The sequence below is a fragment of the Nannospalax galili genome, unplaced genomic scaffold, assembly GCF_000622305.1.
Source record: "Nannospalax galili isolate Female #2095 unplaced genomic scaffold, S.galili_v1.0 scaffold1163, whole genome shotgun sequence".
Taxonomy (NCBI): domain Eukaryota; kingdom Metazoa; phylum Chordata; class Mammalia; order Rodentia; family Spalacidae; genus Nannospalax; species Nannospalax galili.
Window position 1 is genome coordinate 306,021 of NW_008349076.1, and position 8,171 is coordinate 314,191.

The window sequence follows — 8,171 nt, forward strand, 5'->3', positions numbered from 1 at the left end:
AATTTTTCTATATGAAACAGCATATCTTGAAATGGAGATTTTCTTTAAAGGGTAAAAATTCATTAAATTTTATATCTTACAAGGTTTTTACTGAGTTCAATATTGTATAACTGTATTAATTCAACTGTGAACCTAATCTTGAAATGGAGGTTTTCTTTAAAGGGTAAAAACTCATTAAATTTTATATCTTACAGGGTTTTTACTGAGTTCAATATTGTATAACTGTATTAATTCAACTGTGAACCTAAAAATTTACAGCCACTTTTGAAAGAGATATATCCCTGCTCTGGAGTGTGTTACTGAATATGTTAAAGCTGTAATGAAATGCTTCTTCCAATCATGTGGTTATTAAATTTAAAAAACAAATAAAAAATAATAATTCTTCAAAGCATAAAATTTACTCCTTAATAATTAGTAGATGTGAAAAACATTACCATTGAAATCTACCTGATGACTTTATATCCATGCTCAGATGCCAAGAAGCTCAGAAAGTAACCAACTGTGACTAGTAATAATCAGATATATAGAGATTAGAAATGCATGTGCAAACATCTCAGTATTATTAGCAGAAACAATGAGTCTTTCTGTATGAAACTATTTTAATAATGAAATGGAGATCTTTTTTAAAGGTTAAAACCTCATTTAATTTTATGTCTTAAAAGGTTTATACTGAGTACAATATTGTACAACTGTATTAATTCAACTCTAAACCTAAAAATGTATAGACAATCTTGAAACAGATGCATCTTAGCTAAGGAAATTGTTATTGACTATATCAATGCTTTTGTCATGAAATGCTTCTTCTAATTATGTGGTTATTAAATAAATCATTTTAAAAAACATTATTCCTGTAACCAAAATGGCACTAAACTACATCAGGATTTTATTTTCTTATAATTTGGAGCAATATTAGACACAGTACCTACTACATAGTTTAGTGTCAATCCTCGCAAATAATGACCAACTCAATAATGGGGGGATCAGAAATGTGAATTTTATTTCATGAAATCTTTACTTTCACTAACCATTGAAGTGAAGAGAAATAAACAGTACGTTCAGAAATTTTTATGTTGTTATTCTGCTGTCAAAAATGTTAAGTATTTGCATGTTTAAAAAATAGTCTTCATTTAAAAAAATGTGTGTGTGTGTGTGCGTGTGTGTGTGGTTGAATGAAAGTTCCCCAAAATCTGCATCTTAAAACTGAACCTTCTGCAAATGCAGAAGGCAACTATTTAGAACTTCAGTGGTTGTGGAGAGTTTATACTGGTGCAGGTCAAGATCCAAATTATCATTTATCTTGAGCCATCTTTAGCCCCTTAAATAACCAGTCCTTACCTACCTTTGTTTCTGAGGTAACATCCTGTGACTAAGAGATGAAAACATTTTGGCATGTATTAACTTAGCACACCACCAGCTTCCACCAACAAAAATATTGTCATTAGATAGCATTCAAGGTCTAAAGCAGAGATTTCTCTACTACTGTGACCACCTACTTAATATTTCCACCAATGTTTTTGAAAAATGTCTTGATTTATGACTTTTCTTTCTTCTGTTACTATAAAAATTTCAAAAAACTGTTTCTACATTGGAACAAGGAATTTGGGGTAACCTGAATCTATGCTCTGGACCATAATCACTCATATTTAACTCAAGAATAAATCTCTTATTCCCTTTGAGGGGAGAGTTTTCTTTTGCATCAAACATGTGTATATGAATGTCATGTGTCCAGGGGTGCTGAAGAGGCCAGAAAAGTGTCTAGGATCCCTTCGGGCTGGAGTTACAGAAGGTTGTGAGCCACAGGGCATCCGTGCTAAGAACTGGAGTCAGATCTTCTGGAAGGGCAGCAAGTACTCTCAACTGCTGAGTCTGCTCTCCCACCTTTACTCTTCATTCTTGAAAGAACATGTTTCCATTGACTATAGCATTCTAGGTTGACATATTTTTCCTTAACAGTGCTTTAAAGATGTAACTGGATGTCCTGTGGCTTGCATTCCTCCTAATAAGAAATCTGCTGCTGTTCCTGTACATAATGCATAATGTTAGTTTCAAACAATTATAGTATAATCCTAGTGTCATTTTTAAGGTTTCATGTATTTTTTTTTCATTGAGCTTCTCAGATTTTTTGGCTAAAAATTCTCATCAGAATTTTCAAACATTTCAGCTGTTATTGCTGACTTCCTTTTCTTGAGATACAATTGTATTACCAGTAGATTTTTTTTAATTAGATTAAAAATTTATTGTTTTCCAGGATTTTTAATTCATCTATTGAAATGAAAATACAATCATGACCATCTTTTTTAGGAACTTTTTCTAAAGGTTATATCATGTATTAATTCTTGATAGAGCCCTTGCCTCATATACCAATGTAACTCCGAAAAGCTGGAGTTGATCCAGGGTTAGGCTGAGCAATGCGGAGCACACTGGGAAAAAGAGGTGGAGCTGCTGCCGTATTGAGCACAGACAAACGGCAAGCCAGAAAGGCTATGGGTGGGATATGGATGCTGTGTGCATTTCAAATACGGAAAAGGAAAAACCTATAAGAATCCATGTCTTTCTAAGTCTCCCCCTCCCAAATATTATAAAAACTATGCAAAATCCAAATAGAATGTCTTATGTTGGCTTGTTAGTCCAAGTGAGGACTGCAATACCCTGAGTGAGGGCTGGTCTCTGGGGCAAATTTAGTGAAATAATTGGCACAGTCCAGCAGGATGACACTGGAGAAAACGAACCACAGAAGTCCAGGAAAACAAGGGAGTTAGTGATGGCACATGGATTATACAATGGATAATAGAATATGTAACTAGAATGACATGGACCACACAGACATGGACAGGCTCAAAGGGGAAAATCCCTGGGCCACAGCCATCCTGAAAATGTGGGAAAAGAGCTCAGTTGCTTGTATGAAGATCCTTTAAAGGTCATAAAGAGACTAGAAAAAAATTTACTGGCCTTGGATGCAAGAGGGGAACCCAGAGAGAGGGCATGGCCACTTTACAAAATAAAAGATTTGTCTGAAACGAAGCCAGTCCCAATAAAGGCTGAAAAGGTTAAGGAATTATTGACAAATTCAATCTCATCCTCAGAGATTGAGAGAGAGGAAAAACTGGAGATTTTAACTTGCATCAATGTAGGAGACCAAGAGTCAAAGGACCCAGGAAAAAACAGTAAAGAGAAAAAAAAACCAATCTAAAAATAATATTAGCTAAAGCTGCCCCTGAGATTCAACAACCTTTGATGCAAAAAGGAAAATGATATAACAGTACTGGAGTGAGGAGAAAATACACAACACTGTAGCTATTGAAAGTAGGAAAGAAAAAACAAGCAATCAAATCTCGTGAGGGTATGGGACATGGGAGCAAATAATGCTAGTTTAAATATTTTAGAAGCATCACAGCTGAGTTATAAAACCACCTATCCATCACTGAGATATAGTTTGTTTAACCTAGGCCAATACAGTGGGGAAGCAGTCCCTGATAGAATGGCTTGTACAAGGTATTAAAAATATATGGTCATCACCAATGGAGACTCCCATGATTAGCAGCATCTGGAGGACTATAAAAGAGGGACAGGCATTATTGAGAGAACTAGGTATGAGAAAATCAATATAATAATGCCCAGTTCATTGGGCCAGATAGGGTTTTCTTCACTGGAGATATAAAGGAAAGCTTAATTCAACCGGGACATCAAGAGTGGCAGGGAGCTTTAATGGTTTTGTTAAGTCCTTTGATGGGACAGGTTCTTTGTAAAGTGAGGAGGCTTTAGCAGATCTAAGTGACTCAAGCCAGCATGTAAAATGTGTCTGTAGAATGATAGCACAACCTACAAGAGATATAAAAATGACCAGACAGAAGAAACTGTCCATTTGGGTTACTCAAAGACAAATGTGGCAAGATTTATATGGAGCCCAAATTCCCAAAGAAAAAAATTGATAGAAAACAAAATTGAGTAGCACTAAGGAGTTTCTGGAAAGCTTTAAAACCTGAAGAACTGTTCGCAAAAGTCATTCAGAGGCTAAAAACTGTCCCAGTGGTGGTTAAGGATCCCCAACGATTAAATAATTTATATTTCTCTAATGAGAAAGGCTATGCTAGGGGTGGATGCAGTTTTTTCCTACCAGGGCCTCCCCCAGCAGCCAGGAATGGTCAATGGATAGGGCTACAGAAAAGAGGCAGACCCAGGGCCTGCCTGACTCAGTGAACCAACAGGTGCAGCAGGGATAAGGGAGATGCTCTGCTTCCTTAGCCCAGTGCAGGCTCCCAAAATTGTACAATTGTTAAGAAAAATTACAATAGCATGTGTGGGTTGCCCCCCTATGAGCTGTTGGTCAGATAGATCCTAGAGGTCCTCAAATTAACCAATGCTATAACCACTAACTAGAAAGGTTGGTAAGGCCATGTTCCTGAAGACACTGCATGTTGTAAGCACATGAGAAAAAGAGACAGAGCCAAGACTAAGCTAAAAACTCCATGCCACTGGATGGATGGCTTTCACAGTGCAAGAAAGTGCTAGGCAGATGGTTGGGGGAGAAGAATCCCCTATGATTCTGCTCAACAATGTACCCCGCATGCTGCACACTATTGACAATGCCAAGCAATGCCTGCTGGTGCAATAATGGCTCAACTAACATATCCACAACTGACAAATTTCTAATTGGATAAGGCCTCCTCCTAGGGGTGGAAGACAACACATCTGGTGCTGTAGACCAGGCCAACCCCCTGTGTCAGGGAAGACTACAGGTCCCAGCGGGGAAGCCCTTGGAAGTATACTGTTTAATGAATATGGTACACCTACTGGGATATCTTCTAAGCATTTGTATTTACATTCATATTTGTTTATATGTGTCCACTTCCTTCCACTTGTCTTTATAGTAGGGGAAACACCACAGAGATAGATCAGCGGCCACGCCTTGATGGGGAGGCCCAAGAAGTCAGTATCTCGCCATGATAAAAGAGAGATCGCCCTGCATTTGTCACACCCTCCAAGGCTCAGGGAAATTTGTGGAAGAGATGGAGGAAAGTTTGTAAGAGCCAGAGGAAAGGGGCGGAGTGTAGCTCAAAAATTACTCATTCCTCTGAAAAGAGTGAGCCTATGGAGAGTAAGCCAGCCAGGGGTAAGACAAGGAGCACCATGGGAAGAAAGATGGAGACTGAGCAGATGGAGAGTTATCAGCAGCGATAGTGGAACTCCGGGAGCAGGGCATCCCATGGGGTGCGGCACGGGGCTTGAATGGTGCAGGGGGTTATGAGAAGCCATTTCTTTGTAAAGTCATCCCCTTCCAAATGTCATATAAACTATGCAAAATCCAAAACAGAAATGTGCAATGCTAGTTTTGTTGATCTGCGTCAGGACCACAAGACCCCAGTGACTGAGGGCCAGTCTCCCAGATGGGGGGAAAGGAAAAATTTAGCGAAATAAGCTTAAATACAAATATTGATTTACATACATGATCGATGAAAGAACCAAGAAACTTATTCATTGCATGATATGCTTTTATACTCTGCTCAAAAGTACTTGCTGATGAACTCAACAGTCTAGCAGGGCCATTTTTCTAATATAAAAAAGAGAAATGAATAAATACAATGTCTTATGTTTTGGTACGTCTTATGTTTTGTCTTATGTTTTGCCACAGTAAGTGTGGCAAAATATATCTGAACAATAAGGAAGGGGCTGAAGCACAGGCCATGGAGGAATGCTGCTTACTGGCTTGCTCCTCTGGCCCATGTTCAGTCTGCTTTGTTATAAAATACAGAACAATCTCTCCAGGGGTGGCACTGTCCATAGTGGGCTGCCCCCCACACTCAACAATCAAGAAAGTACCCCACAGACATGGTGAGAGGCCAGTTCAATGGATGATATTCCCCAATTGAGGCTCCCTCAACCCAGGTGTGTCAAGTTGACCACTAAACTTATCCAACAGAGATACATACATGCTACATACATACACACACACACACACACACACACACACACACACGCACACCCTCACACACACTCACATACACTCACACACATGTCTCAAAGATCTTTGCTTCTTTATTCATTTGTTTTATATAAATTTCTTTCCCTGATTTTGATTTTGGATAAGTTCTATCATTATGTCATCATTCATTATCTTTCTCTACTGTGTTTAATTGCCTACATTTTCCAGTGTATTTTCCTCTTAAAGTATTATATTTTCAGAATGGGTGAACTTAGCTTAATTGAAGAGTATTTTCTTAACATACAAGAGCATAAATAAGGCTTCAGATTCAATCCTAGGACTGCAAAATTGACATTTAATATCTAGAAAATGTTGAGATGTTTTTCATGTAGAAAATTATTTTTACTAAACCTGCCAATTTTTTGTTTATTTTCTTGAACATGTGGAATATAGTCACAATATATCTTAATAACCTTGTTTATGAGCTGAATCATGCTTTCTGGGTATGCTTCACTTTATTGCATTTATTTGCTTGTTTTCATCATGCCTCATGATTTTCTGTCATTTACATTCTGAGTAATTATTGACAGGATACCAGACATCATAAACTTAGCTATTTTACTTCTGCATGTATTAAAATCATCCTATACGTTCTTGAGTTTTTCTGGGAAACATTTGGAAGCTCTGATTCTTTTAAAACTTCCTTTTAGACTTTGACTTTATAAGCAAATTTATTGTAGGGCCACTTCTACTGCTTAGGCCACATTCCCCTACTGAGACAGCAGTCAATACTATTTGAACTGTGAAGTTTCCTGGATTATGGAAAGAAAAATTTCCAGGTCCTATGCAAAATCTCTTTTCAGTTCCATCTCCTGTGATTAGAAGATTGTCTTCCTGGCCTTGGTTAGTTTCTGTCCGGTTGAAAACATGCATACCAAAAATTTCTGAAAATACTGAGAGCATTTCTTTATCCAGTTGTCTTTCTGGAAATCTTTATAACAGATCCACACCATGACACCCAGGCTCTGGGCTCTATATTCAGTTGCATTGTCCCTGACCGCTCCTTCCATGCTGTATCTTCGTATTGCCATTATTATTATAATGGGGACGTGTACACTTGATTACTCCACTACACCACAGGTAGAAGGCAGGGGGAATTTAATTCTAATCCCAACTTGATTACTTTAAAGTCACCCCTCCTCCCCCAAAAGGATTGCAGATTACATAGTTGACGTCTAAACACTGAAAAAAATAGAAACCACTAAAACATTTCAACAAAGATCAGTCTGTTGTTTATAAAGGTGAGGCCTATATTAATCTGGTCAGAGGGACTTACAGGACAGGTTTTGCCCCTTGCCCTCCAAGGTTGACTAAGTTCCAGGAGACTATGGAATAACTCTCAAAATGTCCTGTAACTGTGGTAATTCACCTGACCTATTGTTCAGGGAGGCCATGGAGACCCCATCAGATGGACTTCTACCAGTGTCCAGTCTACAAAGAGGAGGGTCAACTCAGAGGAAACATTTCTTCTATGCTTCCAAGTGAAGCCAGCCATGGCCAAGCATGACCTTTGATTTATCTTCATATAGATGGAACTGGTAAAAGAAAGAAGCCAGGGGCTTCTTCCAAGTCCATGTGACCTCTGAGGAACAGATACTCAAATGACCTTAAGTGTAAAAATAAATTGATTTATTTGGGCCAACTGTATGGTCTTAAAACACCCAAAAGGAAAGAATAACCATAAAGTGATCAGTATATTTCTTTAAGAGTTCAAGGGATTGCATTTCCCAGACATTAGGCTTAGGTCCATATAAAGTTATTTAGACAATTATTTTTCATTGATGATTTTGTTCCTAATCAGAAAGTGCTGCTCAGATGTAAAACTTCAAATCTTGGTCTGTGATACTATAGTGCCCACCTGTAGCTAAGGGAGACAACCAGCTGTTGTTCTAAAATCATGGCTAAATTTATTTTATCCCCCTGGCTAGAAGCCTTTGAGAGGAACTGACACTGATTCTAACCATTCCAACAGCTATCAAAGTGCCTGAAAGCAAACCCTGAATCCATCACTCTCAAGTCCAGCCATGGCAGACAAAAGAAAAATGAGGAGGAACCCAATAGAGGAATACTTTTGGAAGTTCTTGTCAAGAAATTCCAGTGGACTCTTATATTAACATTTGAAATTTTCCCTGTTCGCACTTTTTTCTAGTTCCCTGTCTAGAACTTGTTAATTACTCTTTCCTTTACTTCT